At 33.3% G+C, this 26364-nt stretch overlaps 1 long non-coding RNA gene across 1 annotated transcript in view; it reads left to right on the forward strand.

Annotated features, from left to right (window-relative positions):
• Positions 1-25877, forward strand: part of LOC118191271 (uncharacterized) — a 56242-nt gene extending 30365 nt beyond the window's left edge. The window contains exon 5 of the long non-coding RNA XR_004758558.2: positions 24271-25877. This is a non-coding gene — a long non-coding RNA (uncharacterized LOC118191271). The remainder of the gene's footprint in view (positions 1-24270) is intronic.
• Positions 25878-26364: the final 487 nt, after the last annotated feature.

Below are 26364 nucleotides of genomic sequence, written 5' to 3' on the forward strand. Positions count from 1 at the left end.
AAGTACTCTTGCTTCATCAATTCCGTCAGCTAAGTATCAAGGAAGTTTGGGACTGAAGCTAGTTTAAAGTGAACTTTGATTGAAAGATACTACAAAGAAAGCTGTACAATTAGTAGGATTTTTGGAAGGAGAAAACATGAAATACCATCTATGCCATTGCGGGATTCAAACTCTGGACCTCTCGAAGTTAGCTGAACGAATTACCACTTACACGCTGAAAGCATGTAGTAGGGAAAACACAAATTCTTTACATTCTCCTCCACTTAAAGAGCTACTGAGGTGGGAGGGGACTCTGTCTCCAAATCTAAGTGGGGACGAATTATAGTTCACTACATTTTAGTCGGCTTCACTGAAGGTATCATTAGAACTTTACGAAGCCAGAGAAGTGAAAAAACAACTATGCTCTCGCAAGCAGAAGGAAAGGCAGACGGAAATCCTTATAAAATATGTTACAAATCACATGGAACAGACAATATTATTTTGAAAAACGCAATCAGTATGAGAACATAGTCATTCATTTTAATCAAATAAGATATTTTTAACCTGCCCCTCAACAGCCAAATACATTTGGACATTTATTACTTGTTAATGCAACTTTTAAATAACGTAAAGAGGTTCAAATATATATCTTCCAACTACAATTCAGCTCCAAAAGTTTTCTTCTTGTAACTTCAAGCACAATGCCCTTTTCTTTTTAGCGGCTTCAGGTATAAAACACAATGACACACAACATTGTTATATTCTTCCAACTGTTCCTTAGTCTTCAAATAACTCATTTGTATCAGTTGATCATCTTCATTCAGATAACATTGTATCAGTTCTCTTTTAATATTCCGATTTCTTTTTTTAATATCTTTCCCGAACTTTGTATTGTCCTTCAACTCTGGTGTCATCTTTGTACAGTTTATCAGTCCTAGAGTTTGAGCTTCAACCGCTGCACGGTCACGAATTTAACAGTTGAGTGTAAAAGCACACACTTAGAAAATTATTTGATCTTACTCAACTAATTTTCTCAAGCTTGATTGAAAATTCCAAGTTTTTTCACCTTTATTGTTTTCAAACTGGCCTAACAGAAGCTCAAACAGTGTTCTCATATTCCAGCCACAAAAGACTAGACTTATTAAAGAATAGAAAGTACACACATTTTACCAATCACTATCTGTTCTTCTATACAGAGTTATCTATCGCATCTTCTATACAGAGTGCTGTTTAGCATTTTCCTGTACTGTGTACCATCGAAGTCCCTTTAAAGGATCTGCTTTAAATTACATGCTACTGTAAAGATTTGCTTCAATCTAGAAACAAAGCAAAACAGTATCTTGATCTGCAAGATGGACCCTTAATTTCCTTTGCTGTATCGAAAATTACTTGTTTCCTGTAATTTGAACTTAAATTTGGGTACCGCGCAGCGAACTTCCTAGTGCACAGTGGTATCGCAACCATGGGAGTGACTTCTAAAATGGAGCAAAGGCCTCAACAGAAAAATTCGTCTAAGTGATATTTTGCAAGAAGGGAAAAAAATAATTTATTTTCTGAAGTTCTTTCGAGTGTGTAATATATTCGTAATTTCTCAAAGTCAATTAATCAGATGCTGAAATCTCTGTACATCATTGTAATTTTAGTTATTTCGCATATAAACTTGAAAAACAAAATGTTCTTGGCAGATTACAAATCTGCGTTAAAATCTTCGCCAAACAATAGAATTTTACAGTTAATTCTCGCAATTATTGCGAACCCTGTAGTCCAAGTTGGAGCTCCTCCCACGGTTCCGATAATAATGTGCAGATAGGAAATTCGCTACTGAACATAAGAGCATCCAACGAGTTTAAATGTAAATTAAGTCATGGATTAATAAGTCATGGATTACAAAGTTTGAGAAAAGATAGTGTATATACAAACAATTCTGCACTAAACGCTGGCTTTCAATTACTTTGAGAGTTTGACTATTTACTTTTGAAAGAAAATTTAATGGACCGAGAAATTTTTTAATTAAACTTACATAAAATTTTAAAGTTTGCTTTCGATGAATTCCGAATTTCATAGAAGAGCTTACTTTATTTAAGCATTTTCTCCAACATTTTAAGTTGTATCTAAAGGCTCTTGGATGAATAAAAGAGAAGAAAGTAAAGATTTGATTCACTTAGAAATTTTTAGGCATGAAATAGATAAAATTTTCCAATCACTTGTCATAGAGTAGCTAAGAAATAGCACGTAGCTGTTAATATTTATAACAGGTTTATGACTCGTATCAGCTGACTCTTAAACGATAACTCTGTAAATGTATGAGAGTATAGTTTTATAAAATATTAAAAAAATGTTAAGATTCCTCAAGATATATCGTTATCATAATTCCTATTCTTTCCCTAAGCTGTAAATGAAACATAAAATCACAATATGTCTGAAAAAGGACAACACTTTCAGCAAAACTGGCATTATGAGTGAAACAGCTTCAATTCATAGCTTTAGTTAAGATTTAATAACATCTTCATTAACCACAAGAATTGGGCTAAAAGCATTGTACCTTTTCGTTTACTTTATTTGGAGAATGTTTTAAACAGCTAATTATAATATTACTTCATTACTTATTATTTTTTAAGTTAAAATCCATGTTCAGATCTGATGTGCAGGACTTATTTTAGATTACTAATATATAAAATCAAAGACTGCGAATTTAGGAAATGATTAATATTTGTATTTTGATTTCTCTTTTCTAAACTAACTTTAAAATTAAAATAAGTTCACTACGATCTTCTGTACCTTGCTTAAATTTTCGCCTAATGTCATCATTGTTTCTTGTTCACGAAAAAAAAAAAAAAAAACCTACGATTTATGAATTTTTATGAAATACAATGCTGGCCACTCAAATTTCAACACCAAGAAAGACAAGAGATATCACAACAAAATTTATTTAGTAGATAACATGTTGACCAAGTATCAAATGATTAAATTTATAGACTTCTGTGAAGTGTGGTTCCTTCCAGAATCAGTAGCCAGTGTAGCCGCCATTGTTGGAGATTACCGCTGCCACACGCCTCGGCATTGATTCAAAGAGACTTTGGATGTGTTCTTGGAGTACAGCTGACCAAGCAGCTTCCACACTTTGCCAAAGTTGATCTGGTGTGGCAGCTTGACATGTAATCTGGGTCAATCGTTCAGCAACCATGGACCACATGTTTTCTATTGGCAAAAGATACGGAGAGCGAGCCGTGAAAGGAAGCAATTCAATCTGGCGATTCAAGAAAAACCCTTGGACAATGCGTGCCACGTGTGGTCGCGCATTATCCTATTGAAATATGGCTGTGAGCAAGCCTTGAAGATAAGGAACGACAACTGGCTCCCACACCTCGGAGATGTAGCGCTGGTTGTTTAAGGTACCGACAATGCGTATTAGAGGAGTGCGAGAGTGATATCCAATACCGCCCCATACCATAATACCCGGTGCAGGACCAGTGTTGCGGTGCATAACGCAGCTGTTCAGCATCCTCTCTCCACGGTGTCTCCAGACTCGATTCTGACCATCGTGGCGTTGAAGACAAAAGCATGACTCGCCAGTAAAGACAATTTCATTCCGTTCTGCCGTTCACATCCTTCTTTCATCGCACCATTGGCGGCGGAGACGTCTGTGGTTCTGCGTCAAGGGTAGACGAAACAATGAACGTCTTGCGGACAGACCACTCTGCTGTAAACACAGACACTGGATGGTACGCGCAGACACTGGATGATGCGTCACAGACTGAATGTGCTGTGCTATGGTTCGTGATGTGACTGAGCGATCCATCACTGCCATGTGCACAATGTTTCTGTGATCACGTGAAGTGATGCACTAAGGTGGATGCGATGGAACACGTCGGTCCGTCGTACCCTCCTGCATCCAACGGTCACATATCCGCATTATAGTTGCTTGGTTTCGTCCAACACGACCACTGATTTCCCTGAAAGATAATCCACACTCTAGGTAGGCCACTATCCTTCCTCTGTCGAACTCGGAGAATTGATCAAATGATGATCGCTGTTTACTACGAGGATCGCTGTTTACTACGAGGCATAATTGATCGTTTTTTCAAAAAAACCACAAGAAAATCACAATTGCCGAACTTGAAATCGTCGGAAACTCCAAGCCTTAAATAGCGCTTTGAAATGGCGCCGCAGGCGCGCCTGATGTGCGTCTGCGCTCATTTGCATATCTCACATCCGCTAATGCATGTTGTAAATTTCATGTTATTTGCATGCTTCTTTCAGGGTGTTGCATTTACGGTGGCCAGTAGTGTATTTTAAAAGGAACAATCTTCTAATAATCCTTGAATCCAACTTTTCCTTCTTTTTCCGGCAATAACTGAAGATGGTATAGGTACAGAGATAAAGCTATAAGGTATTTTCTCCCTCCTTCCCGCATGCTTTCGTGGTGTAACTGGGAGTATAATCGATACGTATGCGAGACATCCAGACTTCGAGTCCCGGAGAAGTCATTGCCCATTTTTTACTTCTCCTCTTTAAAAAAAAGGAGAACGAAAAAAAAAAAAGAAACATATTGACTCTACGAAGTATCTAAAAACATTTACCTGAAGGATTTCTTAGGTATGCTGTTTCCTTATTTGCCCCGCATTCTGTGACAGAATACATTGAGAGAATGACCAAATAAGAAACTGAAATAAACTAAGTAGTGGTAAACAAAATTATATATTTTTTTATTTAATTTAAATCTTGATAATTATTGAATAAAATTGTACTTGGTAATAACATAAATTCGAAAAAAAAATTATTTGCTTTCAGAAATTTAATGAAAAAGAGTAAATTTTTCACTTACCTGTCGAATTCAGGGCCACCAGAAAATAATTTTATTTCGTTTTACTTCTTTGCATTTCAGGTTAAAAGTGCAAATTTGCCCAACCTGAACTTTTTTATTAATTACAGTTAGTTTCACAGATTCAGTTGCAAAAAGGTCAAAGACCATTAAACAGTAGGAAGAAAAACAAAAAAGTCCTCAGAGAGTTTTTGGAATTTGCTTCGCGAAGCGATACATCTAAAGGTATTATAATGCCATTTAATTTAGATGAAGTATTTAAATTATGTTTTGATTATTTGGTACATATAATGACGAATTCTTTTCAACGGTTAAATTTATCAAATAATAGATTTATGTTCTGGAGAAAAGTCCAAGCTGGGAAATTAATGTTCTCTGAAAATTTAAGATCTTGTTTATTTAAAAATTAGACTTTAAATGCTGTAATAATCCAGCATTTTGGATGAAAAAAATAAGCACTGATACTGGAGACTTCATTTTCTAACAAATTTATCATTTAATGAATGATGTCAACACTGTAAGTACAATGACCATTTCAAATGAAAAATAGAAACTTTAGACTCTGTTAGTGAAACTTTCAAGCTTACGCACTGTTATTCCTTCTAAATTGCAAATCAGGTGCAAATACTAGGGTTTTGCTGTTTTACCAGGATCCAAATCTATTTCTGAGAACGTTATCTTGAAAAGTTCTAGGTTCATCTGTTTTCGGGCTTTTAATTTTATAGGGCTTTTTTTTTAAATCAAAACGCAAAACTGAATATGCTCATTGACCCTTAGTATCCTCATCTCTCATGAGGCTTCTGTACAATGTGACAAAGTCGGGGATTTTTAAACATAGCTACAGTGATGCAATCTGTTTGAAAAATTTGTGAAAACATGTGTTTTCAGAGTCAGTCTTCTTTAACAAGCTTCTCTCCAACTGATATTAGCTTGGGATACTTTCTTGGTTTTAGAGAATAAATGAATCTATGTAAGTTGCTTATAACGCTTAAAACATTTTTCCAAAACTGAGAAACTGAAAATTTTAAATATTAGGCAGTGAGATATAGCTTTCATCTTACAAAATCTTAAGACAAAATGTGTCACTCAAAGGCAGATTTCCTCCATTTCTTTTCGGATATTTTTCCTGAAAATAAGGGAGCAGTTTCAGGTGAGCTTGAGGAAAAAATACCAATTATTGTCTAAACGTAAAAAATATACAAGCCAATGGTACCCAAATAAATTAGCTGGCTAGTGTTGGACTCTTGCACAAAAAATATAATTTGTAATATATTACAAAATAGAGGCGGCAATAAAATAATGGTAATATTAATAAAATCTAGGTCGTATAACTGAGTTTTATAAAAATACAGAAGAGTTAGTAAAATGAATACAACTTCCACATTTAAAGTTCTTTTAGGGACAAAAACGAATAGAACTAAGTTTTAAAAAGTATTTTGAATGTATACTGTTTCTTAATTCTTCTAAAATTCTTGAATGATAGCGAAAAATTAATATCGTATGGATTCGGAGTATTAAACCTATAAAAAACTCAATTTTACAAGGAAAGAAAAAAAAAAGCATTTCTAAATGCAGAACAGTGATTTCAACAAAGCAATTATTTTAAAATTTTGCGAGAAACTAACAATTTCTCAATGTCATCAAAAGTGTCGACGAATTTACTTAACTCACTCTTTGCTGATTATGAAATACTCTTCCAAACAGCTCTTGCCATAGAAAAACATTTCTTCTGTTTGCATAATTCATCGAACTGCCAGAAGCATAAGCAAAAAAAAAAAAAAAAAAAAAAAAAAAAAAAAAAAAAAAAAACTTCATAGAGCATAAGTAGTTAGGTCATTAACAGCCTTGAATTACCATACTGGAATAATTCCGATCTTCTTAATAAATTGTTTCTTGAATCACTTACCTTTTCAAAACCTTTCAGTTTTCTAGAAACGTTTTTAATCTTTAAGACAGGAAATGCATGTAATAAAGATAAAACATTAGATGAAAATTATTTACATTTGCTTTATCTCACATCATTTTAGTTTATCTTGACAAACTCTTGCAACATTTATTAATTTAACTCCTATTCAGTGTAATGAAATAAATGTTGCATGTTCACTGTAATGTGCAGTGTAATGACTACTGGCATAAAAGTAAGTCTAACTGAATTTTTTTAATGCAATCAATCTGTTAATTTGCTACTTATTCATGCTGTAAAATGCTAACAGCAGAAAATGATTATGAGTTAAAACAGGAGGCCATAAATTTCTTTGTTTCTCTGGAATTTCTGGAAAGTCGGAAAACTTCAAAATGTGCAATGCTGTAGAATAGTCGTTAAAAGTTAACAATGTATTAGTTCAGACTTCTAAAATTAGCTGATTTTGGTTGAAGTATGAGTTTACTTTTACCCTATGCACTCTTACGAACTTTTAAGGAAAGCTGGTGAGTGAATCTCGAGGTGGAATATCTAGAAGAAAGTACTTTACTTGCAAGAATAGGAGGCTATAAAACTTAAACAACAAGCTCCCAATGGAATTTACCTCTTTTCCAAATCTGAGAAAAAGTAGATGGATCACAACAGTTTACTTGAAGCTAGTATTAAAGAGGAATAAAAAATTTCTTCTCATCTTGTTTTCTAAACGTAAAAAATAGGACCTGTATAGTTCTTTTATTTATTGCTTATGACTGTTGTTTTCATCTCAGAATAAGATTCAAGAAAATCATCATAATTATTTGTCTAATTTCTTACCTTAGCAAAAAATAACTTTATGATAATTTCGCTGTGAATTTATCTTAATCATTATTTTTTTTCACGTTAAGAAATTAATAAAGCTATGTCAATTAGAGTAACGAAATTCTAAATTACGCGTTCTGTTTACTGCTTTGTAACGTTTCTTGTAAACTGCAATGATTTAAATTGCCGAACCTAAAATTCCCTAACCAGCTATAGACAAAAACAAGTGATGAGTGTTGCCAACAGAAAATCTGTAAAAGACAACAAAATCACAAAATTATCAGTTGAATTTCTCAACTCCCGAGTTTATATTTAGAGTTGTTCACATTTTCATCCCTTTTCCTAAACTGTAATCTGTAACTGTAACTGTAAATGTGTTGTTCATTTACCCATTACCATGCCACAACAGAAAGAAAATCATGCTAAGTAGTAACATAAAACTAAACACTAAAGAAAGGGATCAACTTTTGTAGAAATAAGTAACATTATGGTTCTTTCGCATTTACATAAGTCACCAACACTCTGAAAAAATTATAACAAATAAATAAAAGAAAGGAGATTCCCGAAATTCCAGATCCCCAAAGGAACTTTTCTACTACATTATGAAACGGATACTCTTAAAGTACTAATATCGAGAAAGGTATATTCTATACGAAATGTCATCAGTCAAGGGATTTCAGAAAGAATCCAAAGTTTCCGACCTCGGTAAGCCTTCGGGAAATAGCATACTCAAAAACGTGTGAATGTTTTCTATTATTCGCCAAGAGAGGAAAGAAAGAAATAAAGCCAATTTTTCACTTGCATGATCTTTGGAAGTCATCTATCTTAAGGTGACAAGAGAGACGACAGAGAGATCAAGCCCTAATTCCGTAAGTACGTGTGCTTATTCTTTGCCTGACAAAGTGACAATATTTTAGCTTCTGTGTCAGCGCCGAAAAGGATCCTCTTCAGAACTCAGAGGGGAGGGAAATGAGGTTTCATTCCACTTTGACCATATCCAGACTTTTCATCACTTACTGTCACACGCAGGAAGAAGTTTCTTTCTTTTACTAATATGAACTCTTGTTTTTGAATTTCCATCTATTTCTGAAAGAGTTTGCAGAATATTAATGTACTAAAACCATTTTGTTTGGCTGCAATTGATAATTTGCATCGCTCTTTGCATGCATGAGCACACTGAAGTTTCCGTAATGGTAAATTGTACAAAGGAAAAGAAAGATTGCCGTCACTTCACTTCAGCATTCACTCTTGCAGAACCAGATTGTATCGCTAGAAGGCTGGAGTTTAACCTGCATAAAACAAGGTGATGCGATTTTTAATCTAGTCATAGAAAGCTTCGTTGTACATGCGATATCAAATGTAACAATAAGTTTCAATATCAATTGAGAAATTTGAGAATATATTACAGAGAGGCAGTTTAAGTGGAACAGTTGCTATCGCGCTTTGTGATTTAAGAAATAGATAGGCATTTTTCATCTTAGAAAGCTATATACTTCTCGAATGTTTATATATATATATGTGTGTGTGTGTGTATAAACATTCGAGAAGCATTCGATATATAAACATTCGAGAATATATTCCATATATATATATATATATATATGTACATACATATACATATACATATATATGTATACATACATATACATATACATATATATGTATACATACATATATATATACATATACATATATATGTAATCATAAAATGCACAAGGAAAAGCCAGAGCAGTGTCGATGCTTGCTTAGATCCATATTGAAGAAGAATTTTGATTGCGCAGTATGCTAATAATGTTAACCCGGCAATATCTAAAGAACTCGGCAGTGGAGGCGATTTTAATTCCATTTTTATTTTCAATTGATATTCGTGGCCACAATCACTTGGCACTCCAGTCGTGCCTTTCCACAGAAGATTTACATGTTTGATATTGTTGAGATAGAAAGCAAGCCAGCGAAATTACATCTTAGCACAGTAGAGAGCAAAAGTTGAAGTGCGTGGTTATGCAAGATGGAAGCACGCGAAGAGAAAAGTTTTGGTTTTCAATTTGGTGATTGGTCAAGAGGCATCTGCATTAAGAGTTACGTAAGATCGCATGATTACTTTGAATGACGTTGTTTAGACTTAAGCGCTATTTTTAGGACAGATAGATGAAGTTCCCAAATGAAATAGAAAATAAAAGAGATTATAGTGAATTAAATTTAGAAGTTTGCATTCATATTTTTTATCTTACACACATATATATGAAAAATTGGCTTTAAAAACATCTTTAAACAAATACAGGGAATACCTATGGGCGGCAACTTTCCAACAGCAATCTGTGAATTATTCCTTTTCACACAAGAATTAACTTTTGTATGTTCACTAAAAATTGAAGATCAAAAATATTACCAGCACATTTTTCGTTATATTCATGATGTAATTGCCTTCAACAACTTCAACAAAATTGAAAAAGCTAATATCTACCCATCTTGCCTCCAACTTAATACTGCTAATATAGTGCAAAATGATATAGTTTACCTTGAATTGCATATTCTAGATTACAATTTTTTGAAAATCTACGATAAACGCAGAGATTTCAACTTTCCAACACTTAAATTAACTAACTGGAATTCTAATATTTCTAAAAGGGTCATAGTCAATACAATTAACGCACTACTGCTTAGACTTAAAAGAATCTGTAATAATACAAAACACCTCCAAGAAAAAGTACTCTACTTTATAACTGTCTTACAGGACAACCTTATTCCTACAACAGTCATTAAAAATGCAATAAAAAAGTTAGCATTAACTTTTTCTTTTAGATTTTTTGAGTTAGATAATGAAATTTTATGCTTAAAGCCTTATGGGACGGTGTCAAGTGGATGGCTGATTTAAGGGATCTAATGCATCTAATGTATAAATGTAAAATTAATTCATCTCACAACTTTAATTTTACTTTCCAAATTTGGCTCAGTACTTCTAATTCTATTCTTAAATAGATTTTAAGCTTTTTCTGGCCATATCTATCATGTTATTGATTTTATGGGCCTCATTTCGTTTCAAGTAGCTTGATAGCCCTCTAGCTTGAAGAATTCCGACTTTAATTAACAATTTGTAATTTTTTTTCTAATTTATTATTGCTTTCTATGGCCAGTTTTTAACATTTTGTAGAATTAGTCATTTTTCTTTCACCTGCACCCAAATTCCTTAAAACTCGTCGAGCAAGACGCCATCTTGAACATTCTTCAACGGCCAGTCACTTTTCATTGGCTCACCAGCGGCCGAGCGCTAAAGTCGCTGAAGTAGTTCGGTCCGAGGTTCGAATCCCTCGAACGGGCTGTCTGCATGGATGGTTTCATGGTACCTCCACGAAGGCACCCCCCTTAGGCAGATAGTCCTCGAGGCTTTGCCGTAATTAAATAACCTAACCTAACCTTTTCATTGGTCTTTCATCAGGACATTTCTTTCCCTTTTACGTCATCCTGCCTAGTTGGTTGGCTACTTTCTTATCTTTTCTGAAGGCATTCGTCCATTTGAGTAAACATGGGTCGTGCAAGAAGATGTCGCCGTTCCAGTCTGTTTTTTAAAAAAATTTTCTCTTCCCTTGTATTAATTTTTGGTCATAGCAAGACCCATTAAATTATTTTAATTATCTTCTTCGCTTTTTAATTTAATTTAATTTTTTTTTTGTTTTTTAACTTCGTTCACAAAGTTTAAACTCTATAAGCCAGTAGGTCCTCCCTAAAAATCTTGTATTTTTGACTAATAGCAAATTGCTATTTATTTTATTTTGTACATTTCCCTAACCAGGCCATTATGTATAAGTTTATTCTTACACCTTAATGTGTTTTTCCAAGCGGACGCGTCGGGAAATGGAACAGTGAATTGAAACTAAAGTTTCTAAGTTTTTTCGGTTAATATTCAAAAAGAGTTTCGTGTACAGTTTCAGTTGTCTCTCTTTGGACGAAACGCGATATGGAATTAGCTGGATTCGAAAATCATTATAAATTTCCTCTGAAGAGTAGGTAATGAGATTCGAATTGGGCTAATTTACCATTTACCGCTTTTTTGTTTTTGTATTTTTGCTTATGTCACACTTTTATTCTATCGTTAAAAGTTTGCCTTACCTTGATCAACATATTACTTACAATTAGATCTAAATTTTACTTTTAAATATTCTAGTGATAATATTGTTTATTTAATGTTTACACTTTTCACTGCACTTTATTTTACTTATGTTAATTTTTTTTTTCACTGGAACCACAGTATCAAAGCTACTTTTTAGCGGAAGCACTAAGAATATTCTTTTTACCTTGTTTTCTAATTTTTGCAGCTCAATGCACAAAAGTTCTTGACCACAAAGGTCTTTTTTAGTTTGTTCTCCTTTCTTTAATTATATATTTATGTATATATATCCTCCATGCTGATGGTAATTTATTTCAGTTAATGTTAGAAAGATGGGTGGATAAATTAAATGGAAATTTAAAAATTATTTTTCGACTTTGAAATAATTGTATTCCGAAATTAAAGTATGTATATTATCCGGGCAACTTTATTATATACTTATATACAAAGTGCCCGTAAACTGACTTAAAACTAAATTATCTTAAACAGAATGAGATTTACATTACGTTATATGTAAATAGTTGATTATGGCAAATCCATAAAATATTAATATACTGTTGAAAAGGTGTCAAGCAAAAGCATAAGTGAGATAAATGGGTATATTTTCATTACACCAGAGGCAAATCATGATAAATCTCACGCAAGCATGTGTTAAAGAGGAAATCTAACCTCTAACTAAAATGTACATCGGTTATTCTGTTACAATTTACCAATTTTAATTTACCAATTATATTAGCACATCGTCCAATTCATTGGAAATTTATAACCTAGGGTGTTGTACCTCCCAGAGTGAATCCTTAAAAAGCGATTCCTTCCTGGAGGTTTTCTAATGAAATTACGTGTTTATTTAATTAATATCACTCGTATGCAAGTGGCAAAAGGCAGAGCCACAGAGCTATCAAGCTGTTCAACAAAAGGTCAAAGCCAGTGTAGGATTACCAGGACATCGATGCTCGAGTCATTCTGCCACTAACTAGACGAAAGGCAGAAATACAAGTTTAAATGGATAGATGCAAAACTGTTCCTATCTGCATACAAGAAACTTTCAAATTTGCGAATAGTTATTTTTATGTGAAAATATGCATCATTTCCATGCATCATTTCCATTTTTATGATAACTGAGATCCCATAGCATTTAAACCATCGGATGCATTTTTAACAGCAGCTGAAACTACTTTTAACAAAAGATTACTCAAGCTATCAGTTTAAAAATATAAAAAGTATGATTTAAATTTAAGCTGACGTAGTTATGACGATTGCAAATAATTTTTTTTGTTTTGTTGTATCTACCATTCTACAAGCAATAAATTTATTCTGCGTACTTAGCTAAATTTTTTTTTAAAAGTCAAGATGAGTAGTATTTTATTATTACATATCATTCATTAGCCAAGTTATAAGTAAACGATTTACTGCAGCAGCCAAACTTTGAGAGAATAAGCTATTTCATTTAAATTACCTATTCAAGTGACAGAACAACTTTGAATGAAGGAAGAAACAACACACTTAGCTCCATTTCTAAATAATGTCGTTTATTTGAAAATTATCCCTATTTAAATGAAGTAAGATAAAAGAGAAATTTTTCTCTTTGGATACAAACAAGGACTACGTGGTACAGTTCAGAACGGTGAACATACACCCTCCTTTACATAGTATAGCCGTTTTGATGTGCTTGTGCAAATAATTTAACCCAATAACCTGATGAGCAAATTCTTAGTTCTTTTCACGCGAGTCTCCGACTGTGCACTATGCGTTACATTGAGAAATCCATGGCCAGCTAATCCCAGAATAAGCTAGACTGGTATCTGTCTTGCTAAATATAAGAAATGCTTTGCTAAATACTCAAGCGATTCTTGAGTTTTTCCTTCATTTAGAGTCCGCCTTCTCGCAGAAATTGGATTTCGGATAAGCAGTCTTACTATACACGACTGTCATGCGCATTTGGAGATCTTTACCATTGCTTCCTTTTTTTATTCGTCTTTATTGTTCTCCAGTACTAATTATGCTGTTGATACTTTCCGTATCATATAAAGTGTTTAAGATATAAAAACTAGTTTTATGATGTTAAGGAAAATTAATTAAAAATATTATTGAAATCAAATTCAATTTTCATGATTCGGCCACTTCAAAAAGAGCTTCAGCCCGGACTTTTAGTGTTACCATATTCCACTGTCATTTATATTTTCTTTTTTCCCATGTAAGATCTAACATTAATCTGGAAATTTTAGAATAAAGAGTTACATGATGATTAATTTAAAAGGGAAAAAATCTTATTTTATTATAAAAGATTGATTAGTTTCAATCTTTCGCGCATTTTCACTTAGACAAGAACTTTCTATTTGAAGTAAATCTTTCAAAATTGTTATTAGAAAAACTGCGAGGCATTGCTGTTTTACAATAAAGTTGTATATAAAACTCACAGTGTGCTCTGGAGATTATACAGACAAACTTATAGCATTCTATTTAAAAATTTGATGCCTAGCTACTTCCGAGGATGTTCTTACTCCCTTATTTTTAATATCCCAGTTGCATTCTGGAATCCTTTTCGAGATGATATTTCAATACAGGTTAACTTTCACATTTTGACTAAAACTCTTGACATTTAATTTAAGGTGGCAAATGTAATGCTTATTCACCCATACATGAATTGTGAAGTGATAGCAAAAGTTTCATCGTAAAGCTACAAATATTTATTTCATTCACTTTGATGGAACCAAGTTTCATTAAATTTTATGGAAGCATTCAATTTTAGCAAATTACTGAACAATTCTATGTATACTGTATTACCTCTTTTTACTGCTAGTTAGTTAAAACTTCGATCACAATTAAATTTTTGAAATAAGCTATTTGTAAAATTTAGTAATGACCCAAGCTCATTTTATGCTCCAAGCTTATTTAAATCTCCAGCTTTTCCAACTAGTGAACGAATACATGGATACATAAACGCACGTTCATGCATGTATGCATGAATAATGAATCTAGACTCAGTATCTCAAAGTCGTATTATAAGGTATTTCTCCCACTTCCCTAGCGTGCCTTCGTGGTGTAACGGTAGCACGCTGGGCCGGTAATCCCGAGATCCGTGGTTCGATTCCCGGCAAAGGCGGTTGCTATTTTTCATCTCTCTTGCTTTTAAAAAAAATCCTAATGTCTCTACAGTATTTGTATCGAAAGTTTATTTATTATTTTTGCGCCGACCGTAACTTTCCTATTATGTAAAATTATATTAGAGGACTAAAATAGTCATGCAACCTCCATAAACTCTCTAAACGTAGCCATCTGTAAATTAAATAATTTATGAACACATGCTATGATATAAACACGAGACTATGAATTGTTAAGTCTATGAGTTCAGACCTGAAGAAAGATGATGTCCCATCAGCAAGAATCCTCAGAATCAATAAATGCGGCTAAAAATTACCCTGCCGGCATTAATCACGACTACATGAGTTTTCTAGAGATTATCAGATCCGATAATGGTCTTTTGAACAGATCAAGTTAGACAAGGATTAAATTGTTTGTCTACCTCTTTCCTTTTTACGTGAATCGCCCAGCAGAACAATTTTCCGTGTCCAGCCGGACCGCAAGAATGATCGCTATCGATTATGAGAGTAATGGATGTTGGCCTCTTGTGAATGGCGTCTACAGATGCTTTCAGATATTGCTAGTTCTGCTTAGCTCATTTAACGGTCATGATTGCTTTGATCGACGGATATATATTTTTATTTAAGAGCTCAAGATCTCTACGAAGTGATTTATTTCAGGAGAAAGACTTAAATTAAGCACTGTGGAAAATAAAGGTTTTTGCTGTCAGATCTTAAAAAATTATATTGAAAGGAGGTCATGCTTTAATAATTCTTGTCAAGAGAGTATGTCAAAAAATGTTTGCATGCAACTGTTTTTTTCATTTGAGAAGTTTATCGCCATGCGGTTAGTTACTGTGTCATTACGAAATTTTAAAAATAAATGACATATTCTGAAAAAAGTACAAAAATTATATATATATATATATATATATAGCTGCAGAGAAAGTTAGAAAAAGCACAGGTTGACAAAAATTATTCTTTTAACAGTAATTCTTATGTAATCCTCTAACGAACTGTTGTTGTATTTACAATGAAATTGCACCCACTAATACTTTTATAAATTCTGAAATTATTTTTTTTTCTCAGATGTTTTAGCCATAATTTAGATTCAAAATATTTGAGAAAGAAAGTTTAGATTAATTTTTGAACAAGGACGATAAATGATTAACTAATTATTTCAAACCTTTATAAGCATGAATTGTTGTGGAAGATTTCCACTTACAAATAGTATGTGTATTTAAGTTATCAAAAGAACATAACCTCTGGATAAACTTTATTTAAAAGTATCCGTATTAAACGTGGAAAATTTATAGAATATTTACAAAGCTATTGAAAATCCAAAATCGTGCATCATTAATGCTAATTTTTGGGTATGATATTCTTACAAATCTGTCATTGCTATTTGTCTGATTACTAACCAGTAATAACTCAAAGGATAAATTGAAAGCTTACTTCACAACGTGTAAAAAATTATAAGCGGAAACTGAAAAGCTAATTACGAGAGAAAATCAAATCATGTTTGAAAAGTAACGGAGCGAAAGGTAACAGAAATTAAATAGCTACATTTTGACAATTCTATACTCTCATCAAAATACATTTTAAATATCAGTACTAAGTTACAGTCAAGATACATTCACCATTTAGTCATAGAGCAGAGTTGATTATAGCAAGCAGACAGCAATGTCACGGGTGCAAGGTAAATGATACTCTTTACTTTTACTTTTATATTTAACGATAATTTACGCTCTATAAATGCTGATGGAAGAAAACTTAAGGATAGAAAATCATTAACATAAATATAACCAGTTGTTGTAAATAAAACCTTACACACTAATCAGGCTATAAATTGTGCAAGTATTGCAAAATAAAAGCTATTCAATTGTCTGAACAGTTAGATTTTCTATTATAATTTCTAAATTATACAAGAACTTAGCATATTAAATATTCACTAAGTTATTTGTTGCAGAATGTTTAAAGATTTATGCTGAAGCTTAGCTTTTTGCCACGAAGTTAATAACACAAACTAATAATGAAAACATCTAAGTTAATTTTCACGTTCTTTGACTAGTGAAAGTAATCTATCAGCCTAAACATGCGTTTAACTGTCTGAAAAAATAAGAACAATGCGGTTAATTTACGTATGAGATTACAAGCCATTTAGTTCTCATATAAAAGTGTTTCTGAGGTTTGTTTAAAAAATTAAGCTTAAAAATGTTTTTTGAACGCTTTGAATAACAGAACACTGAAGTTAAAGCGGAGTATGTGTACATTATGGAAATTCTATTTTTTCATTTTATGCTTTTTTAAAGAATGTTCAGCATAAGGTACAATTCACAGGCTTTTAAAATGGTTTTTGTTTTTCTAATGTCAAGAAAAGTTTATTCCTTATTATCTTCTTTCCGGCTATTAAAAAATCAGTTATAGGATTGAGTTCAAATAATATTACGATCAAAAAGAGGTTAGAAACAATGTACATTAAATAAGGAAGCTAGTCAAAATTTGAAAGGGAAAGGCCAGAAAAATCTGGTTAAAACTGAGTTATTTGGCAAGGAACTTCACTCAGCTTATTGATTAACCAAGATTCTAGACCATCAGAAATATGCCAACGTGAATCCTAACTCTTGACGGCTTTTGAATCAGCTGCTCTAGGGATCATAATTAAAAGCTCATCAGTATGTTTAAATGATCTGCTGGTATATAAATCGCTGCTTTACGCGATGAGCATTTGCATATCCTTTAGTTTGCACAAGAATATATTTCTTCGAAAAAATTTTCTACGTATGAAAGCTTGTCTAATATTTTGACTGCCTCTGAAATTGGTATATCAGAAAATCTGATTCAGGATAATTGCATCTTGGTATTAAATTTTTCCCACACTAGGAGGGATAAACTCAGTTTATGGATAATTTGTCTTCACTACAAATGCAGAGTTTAAAACTGGTTATTTTTAAGCTACATTTAGGCTTAAAAAAGTTTTTCGAAGTAACTATTTTTGCAGGGAGTTCTACTGTATAAAAATTAAAACTCAATCTCTCTTAATTAGTTCACTAAAATATTGCGAAAAGAAATTTATTTTCAGGACAAGAAAAAAATCGGAACTATAATTACTGCTTTTTTTTAATGCTAATTAAATTTTCCACCTGTGCAATCTGATATTTATTTAAGTTTCTTCATTAGAACCTTTAAAGATTTCATTTAATATAAAAGAAAGTTACTCCTTAGAGGTATAATAAATGGATACTAAATCTTACAGGATAGAACTAGAAAGTTATCAGCAGCTTTCTTGCCATCTTAACATTTAATTAATTGAAATATTTGAGGCAATGCATGTATTTACGCCCCGTAAGCAATACTGGCTTCGGATAGGAAGTTAAGAAAAACAGTTTTAGAGCTTCCCAATTTACTGTTTAATCAATCGTTAAATCTTTATTGATATACTTAAGGATACGCTAGTTGTCATATCTTCAGCTTATGCATCCCCCAAATGAAGAACTAGAAGAAACAATTCAAAGACGCTACTTTATTATTGATGGGGAATTTAATTCTCACAGCGCTATCTGGGGCTGTTCCGACGCTAATGAACGAGGAGACAGGTTGGAAGACTTTATTGCAAATAACAATCTAACCATTTACAACATTTAATTCCATTCCAACGTTCGAAAATGCTAACTTTAAAGGAGGGCCAGACTTAATGTTATCATCAGCTAACTTAACTAATAAAATCCAAAAATAGTGAGTACTAGATAAACAGTCCTTAGCTCACCATTTAAAATATATCACTTTTACGCTAAAAGTGTCCTAGAATCATGAAATCATTAAATGCTACAAATAATCCCAAAACACTGGTAAAAAAATCATAACAAATTACAGCATTATACTGCTGGCAATAGAAAATAAAATCAGCATGTGCAACAACTATAATCGTCTGAATGAAATTACGAGGAGCACTATAAAAAAATCAACACCCGGGTTTCTAAATGCAATTTTTGGACAAAAGAATTATGAATCCAAAAAAGACAGAAATAATACCCGCGCAATAAGATATAAATTAAAATTACCAACGAACGGTGAAAATCGCAAGCAAATAGTTTGTCAAATCTGAAAATAGCGTGCATTCCATAAAATAGAAATAAGAGTAGAAAAACTTGAAACTGGCAAGAATATTACAATAATAATTCAGAAAAATATGGTATGGTATAAAACATTGGTACAAATAAGATCTTCTGTTCCACTCAGATTAAATTCCGTACTGGAGACTCAAGGTATCCACTCGAAAGAAGCCCTGGGAAAAGTGTGGTAAAAATCTTATAACAAGGGAAAATGAAACCAAATTTTTACATGACATACGTTTACATTTGAGAAATGAAAGCGCATTACGAGATGTGCTGGTAACGATTTCTTTCCAGCTGTATATACAGTTCAACACCGCTCTATTTTCGTGTTGTAACTGCCAGAATGTTGTTGTCACTGCCTGGATTCCACGGCAGATGTTCTGAGGTAACTCGCCAACGTGGCAACAATGCAAGTCTGTGAAAGATGGCCACAATGAGATTCCGCAAGCTGTTTAGGGGTCTCATGTTTTAGTGCAGCGTAGCTTACTGTTCGTAGTGTTAAGTGCGACTTCTTTCTTCCGGTGCTGCTTGGTTCTGACGATGTATCCATATTCTGTGGAACAGTGAACAACAGTATTGGATGAAGTGAAGAGTGAACAGTCTTGTGAAGTTCCTTTAAGACATGTCAGAGACTGTTTTTGGATCGTTTTGGTAGTCGACGTAAACCATTTATATATTGAATTCAAGGTTTCGGGAAGAAGCTGGAGACAAAGTGAATATTGTTAGATATTCCTACGGCTGGGCAGAGAGGGTACCCGAAGTTATCTGAAGAAAGTGTAATAGATGTCAAGATACGACTGTTGGCCTCGTCCACAAAGTTTCTGCTCCGTTTATCTCAGGGTAGTTCAGCGTAACACGTGTCAAACAGTTGCTAAGAAAGCACGCCTGTATCCTGAAAAGTTTGCAGTTGTTCATCAACTGTTACAGACTGACCATGATAAATATCTACATACTGCCATTGGTTTTAGCGATTTATTGCTGAAAGGCCGTGCATACTTCAGTACACGTGATATAGTGATGAAGCGTGGTTCCAATTGCCAGGATACGTAAATTAACAAAACACACATTTATGGACTAGTGACAATCAGCATGCAGTCGTCTAGGAACCCCTTCATTCACAGATGATGGGCGTGTTCTGTACATTATCCCACAGTGGCGCATCATCGGGCCATTTTTTTTTACACTACTGTCACCAGTGAAGTGTACCAGGCACTGTATCATGAATTTGTGAACCAGTTGTATGAGAAAGATCTAACACTTCGCTGGCACCAGCAAGTTGGCACAACATGCCGCACGTCTATAGCTAGTATTACTGAGGTGGAATCATTTTTCCAAATTTTGCTCCCCTTTACTTTTTCTATGGAGTTGAATTAAAGGCAGTACGTACAAGTAAAAACCACGCTCTGTTGAAGAATTACATCAGAACATCCAATGTAAAATCCAAGCAGTGAAGCCCAATACTCTGAAAGCGACATGCGCAGTCATGCAGTGCCGTGCTGAACTGTGTGGACAGGTGGGGAGAAATGCAATGCATTTTCATTTCTCAAACATAAAGGTATGTCATGTTTCAGGTGGGACACCCTCTATCAAAACATAGATGCAGCAGAGTTTTCAGCAGAGGAAATTCTAAATTCTACTTTCGTTAAAGTCTCTGAAGAAGTTGATACAGATCATCATCAAAATATACGTAACTACTCCTCAGATGCTCATGAAGATACAAAAATTTCCCAAAGAAAATTTACTAATACGTAACTTAAACAAGAAAAAGCGCCAGAACCCGAAGCAAACGATAATGGAAAAGTCAAACTGATGCACAAAACCTGTCTGCCAAGTAATGTTAAAAAAAAAAAAAAAAAAAAAAAAAAAAAAAAAAAAAAAAGAGCCTTCCATCCCAAAATTATCCTTCTAACCTCAGTAAGCAAATTACTAGAAAATCATCATATTCCCAAGGCATATTCGTCATATTCCATTGCACTCATGAAAAATCTCATTAAGTCATTAGCTTCCAATTACAAGATCTCTTATCAGCTACACTGCAAGCAAGCGTTCAACGTAGCAAACATTGCATCGTCATAAATACAAGAGCCTCACATATACTATGAATTCGTTCTCTCTACTCTGTTCAAACATTAATGCTGGAGAAGTATAGTACCTTGAAAAACCATCTAAGCTTAATTTCTACAAAAAGTTGCAGTTGAATGTCAGCACCTGTTGACACACAGTAAAACACTGGTGTCTTCAACAGCTATCTACTATCAGCTACCTTACACAAAATTAGAGCTAAACCTGCTCTTTTGAAATAGAAACTATGTTTAATTAAGGGTAATATCTTTTCAGTTATGTTATGATCGCCAAAAATAACTCTATTCAATCTAGTGAACACGAAACCAACAATAGCAGCATATTCCATAGAATAGAAGGAACAATATACTGTTTGATGGAGATACAAAAATTAAGGTTCACAGAAAATAAAGACAGCACAATCTAGAGATTCTGTCTTAAGGATATGTTTATAAACATAAAAATACAAAAGGTCTTTGAATTTCGTTGGACTCTTGTTTCTCCCAAACTTACGAAGAAATTGCAAGAAGAGCAGAATATCACCTCATTTTCTTTCTCAGTTGGTTCCGTATCTTGGCATTAGTCATAAAATTTTACAATGGACATTAATGACACATCGCACAGATATTTTGGTATTATCGTTTCGTTTTCACAGTCGAAAACGTTAAATAATTTTGGAGTGAGGAATTTAAGCTAGTTTTCACTGAGCCTAACAGGAGATGAGAAGATTTCCCATTTAAGCTACCCTATTAAGTATAAACGAGGGTTCTTGTCATGGGATTTACACGAGAGGTACAAAAATGGGGGAAAATGATGACTATTGTAAAGACCATTCCCAACACTAAACCTACAATATGGCAAAAGAGATCTTGAACAGATGGCAATATATAGAGCATAAAAGGTCCTTGTATACTCTTGGAAATAGGTAAGTTGGTTATCTTTCCTTTATTGAGGAGAGGGGCAGCAATCCTTTTCTGTATCTGTCTGTTTCGAGGATTTGTGCCCTTACTTCCTCAAAGTTGACTTTGGCTGTAAAAGTTCACTATTATGATAGAAGCTGCTCTATTAAGTCATCTAAATCTCTTTGACCGAAGTTATGATTCCGGGGAAAATAAACTGAACTGCTATGCTTTGCTATAAACTTTAGATTGGCATGCGTCTCTGCTAATAACGATCTCGCTTCAGCATGCGAAATTTCCTTTGTAACTATTAATTTCTTTACTTCTTTTTCTGATTTCCTTTTTGGACATAGTCGAGAGAATGCAGTAGGCCCCTTTTATAGTTGGTTGGCATTGCAATTATCGCTGTCGTAGCTTTTAGAGCAACATGCACGTGTGACTTTGCCACGGCAGGACATTTTAGAGTGACTGAAGCACAGGCACTGAAAACATTGCAAGGAATTTGGTATGTGAGGCTTTACAGAGCAGTGTAGTACCCAGCCTTAATAAATTATTTGCATTGTAATTTGAGAAAAATTTCAAAACACTACCAGATTCGGTTTTGCAGATGATTTACTTTTTATTGCACAGTGTAAGAACTTTAATGACGTCAGTGTTCATTCCCAGAATATATTAAGCTGTATTATGAACGATCAACGCTCTACAAGTTTGAGTTTAATTCTTCAAAATCGAAAATGATGATAATGAAAAAAAAAAAAAAAAAAAAAAAAAAAAAATCAGTATCATCTCATAATATTGATTTACTTGTATTGAGAGAGCGTATACGGAAGAAATGCATTGGATCAAATAATTAGATTTTATTGTTGATAATAAACTACAAAAGAACTATCCAGTAAAAGTGAAAAAAGGTTTGCTTGGTTTACTTGGAATTTCAATGAATATTTGTTGATTTAAAACGGATGTTTTCAAAACTGATTTATAACCAAGGCATTGTACCACACATTTTCTATGCCTCAAGAACTTGGGGAATTCTTTAAAGGAGAAAATAAATTGTAAACATCTTAAGAGAGTTCAAAGGAAATTTCTCATTTTCATTATTCCGTGTTACAGCACTGTTAGTTATGACGCAGTATTCGCCATTTTTACTCTCTCACCTATCGGCTTAATAATCTTAAATGATACTCATGTAGACGTGAAATTTCAAGTGACAACTCTTGTAATGCCTTGAATGAGATGTTTCCTATTACAAGTTAGTCTCGCACTTCAGGTAGAAAGCCTGTATCAGTTGTTACATATGATAATTAATTTTTTCAAGAATATAGAACTATTTGTTTCGCTGATGGTAGCAAGTTAAATAGAAGGGTTAGCTTTGCCCTTGTTATCTATGAAGATGGTAAAGAGAATGTTACTATCAACATAGAAAATACCAGATGAATGTTCTGTTTTCCAAGCCGAACTTTTAAGCTTAAATCTTGATGTTAAAGCTCTTTCCATAAGCATGAAACGTTTAAATATCGTTTATTTGTATAAATTTATTTTATTCTCTCTTTCTTCTACGTAGTATGCTATCAACAGAAAAACTGGTGGTGGAAATTCACTCCAATTTATGTGGCACTGAGCAAAGTGCAGACATTCATTTTACTCCCATTCGAGGCCACTGTGGTATTCTTGGTAATGAAAGGCTGACTAGTTGGCTAAGCAAGCGACTTGTATTGATTTAATGATATCTGTTCCCAAATTTTATTGGAAGCATATAACAAAACTGTGATTGGTTGAAATGCTGAATACCTTGTTCACCGAAGGGCAAGTTGACAAGGAGGATTTTCCCAAAGTCTTGTCAACGTTTTGAGTGTAAGCATATGCAACCGGATTATAAACTAATTCAGATTTTAACTGGCCATGAGAATCATAGAAATTATGGACTTCGTTTATGCTTATGGCGATGCTGGAGAAGATGTGGAGCTACCTTACTGCACTTCAGGTTATATGCGAATACCAGAACCACATTTAAGGCGTTAAGGCATCTCTGCATTTACTCGCCTCCTATTTTCTTCGACCTTGTCAAAAGTTGTAAGACTTTTGCTGTCCTGCAAAAGTCATTTTGCAGAGCAGTTTTTTTTATTATTATTTTTATCTGTTGCTGTATTGTTATCTTTTTATGTATCATTGCAGTATTATTCATCTTCACCTATGTATTATTACTTTATGTATTAATATATTGTATTATTAATGTAGCATATTATTAGTGTAGCTTATTGGCTTTTGTACTATTATTATTTTTACACATTACGTTTTTATTATTGTATTATTATTTTTATTATATATTTTTATAGTGCTATTATTACTATAGTTTTATTGCTTATAGTGTATTTTTAATATTCTTATCATATTATCATTTGTATTATATTTATTACGTTCTCTAGATCTAGGTATTATGTATTATTATATTATATTACAATGGATTTGATTGTGCTGATTCAAATTTTTCAGGAAAGAAGCTGCGAAAAGAATATATTCAAGCTGATAAGAAGATCATTAAGTATATTAATTTTTAACTTAGAAGCAACGAATGATATAAAAAAGAATGTTTAAATGCTCTAGCATTCATCTAAAAGCTAGAATGTAGCTAAAAGTACTATGTCATCAAAACCAGAATTTGATAAACCATAGTTTGTGCTTTGTATGCTTTGTACACAAGGGATTACTAAGCCCATGATTCTGAAAAAGAAAGTTTAAATTTTAAAAAGTAAAGTTTAATTTTTAATAATTCAGATTCTTTTTTCATCGATGAACAAGAAAGTCTGTTGATATTTTTTTAACATGCCAGTATTCTGCCGCCAGTTCGAAGTGCGGGTAAGAGATGTAAGAAAATTACAAATCCTTGGCAAGACTGCTCTAGGACATTTATCATTCTTTACATAAATGCACGTGGGCCCACCAGCGGTCGAGCGGTAAAGTCGCTGAACCCTGGTAGTTCGGTCCGAGGTTCGAATCCCGCGAACGGGCTGGCTGCATGGGTGTTTTCGTGGTTTTCCCCATGTGTAACGTGTACACGAGCCAGTCTCCCTTAGAAAGTCCTCCACAAAGGCATCCTTCCCCTTAGGCAGATAGCCCTCGAGGCTTTGCCATAATCACACACACAGAGTTTCCCTTAGAAAGTCCTCCACGAAGGCTATCCCTTCCCTTGGGCAGATAGCCTTAGTGTGCTTTGCCATATTTAAATAAACCAAACCAAACCATAAATACACGTGAACAAGATGTAAATTATATAGCTTGTTAAATTCTATATTTATGCATACCAGGTAGCCTAAAATTTTGTTAAAGCAAATATTCAACATCAGGCTTCCAAGTTTATTGATAGACCTAGGATGGTGGTATTCGTGAGGGAGGCCACTATATTATACAAACTATTATTACCCTGCATTAATTAATTATTTTTATGAAGCCCAAAAGTAGCTATTATTCTCTAAAGGGTATTTTGCGTTAGTTCACGGTAAACGACGTATAAGTTTGCAAATTATTGCCACCAAATATTATCACCCTGTAAAATTTTTAAAGAAATTATTCAAAAATGAAGAATCTTCATCTATGTATCTATATTCCTCACATTGGGCAAAAACGAAAGTACCTAGAGACATCACATTTTAAATAATGTAATTTTCCATTCGAATATGTGCACCTGGAAGCCCGAATTTAAAATTTCCAATTTGTTAGCCCAAACGGCGTTACCCCAGAAGGGCTATTAATTCGTTTTGGCTTTCAACTATTACAGACTTGTATTATATTTAAAGAAATTAAATAATGAAGAATCTAAATAAATGTATGGATGTTTGTCGCACTGTGATAAAACAACGGTACCTAGAGACATCAAATTTTGAAAAACGTAATCCTCCAGTAAATATGGGCATCTGGAAGCCTTTATTTGAAATTTGTTCTATTACCGATTTCATATTTTGTAACACTTTAATGAATTTTTGATTAACAAACTCAACGATTTTAAAGCGAGCAGTGGCACCACTCTACGGGAGGGAAAAAAAAATTATCTCCAGCGCGCGAGATTGTGTATCGGAAACTCTAAATATATGCTCATTTTAAATTCATTTTGTGATATTGCTGTTGAATTGAATTTTATGGCTTAAGTGGAAAGAACATGATATTTAATAAATAAAGGTAACACAGAAAACGTTAAAAAATTCCCTTTGTGCGTAATGTAAAATCTGAAAGCTTTCGTATTTTTTTAATTTTATTTATTTATTTATTTATTTATTTATTTGTGTGTGTGTGTGTATGTATGTTTGCAGAAATGTCTCTAATTTCGATTTTTCTATTTGTACAGAAATTTCTTGCTGGGAAATGTCCCTATACTATGTGCCTTTGCCCTTATTACCCACTGAAATAAATACATCTATTGAAGAAAATAAATTCTGAACAGTTTATTTTCTCATATTTGAGATGAGTAGGATTTGAAATTAATAAGATGACCTGAACAATGTCAGGGCTATAACTATATAATCTTACTGTCTGCATCCAACACATGTTAAATCAAATTATTTTGAAGACGGCATTTTCTTATTGGGGACAAAA

This window comes from Stegodyphus dumicola, chromosome X1 (assembly GCF_044657685.1).
Source record: "Stegodyphus dumicola isolate Sdum_Otavi_A_Nest chromosome X1, ASM4465768v1".
NCBI classification, from domain to species: Eukaryota; Metazoa; Arthropoda; class Arachnida; order Araneae; family Eresidae; genus Stegodyphus; species Stegodyphus dumicola.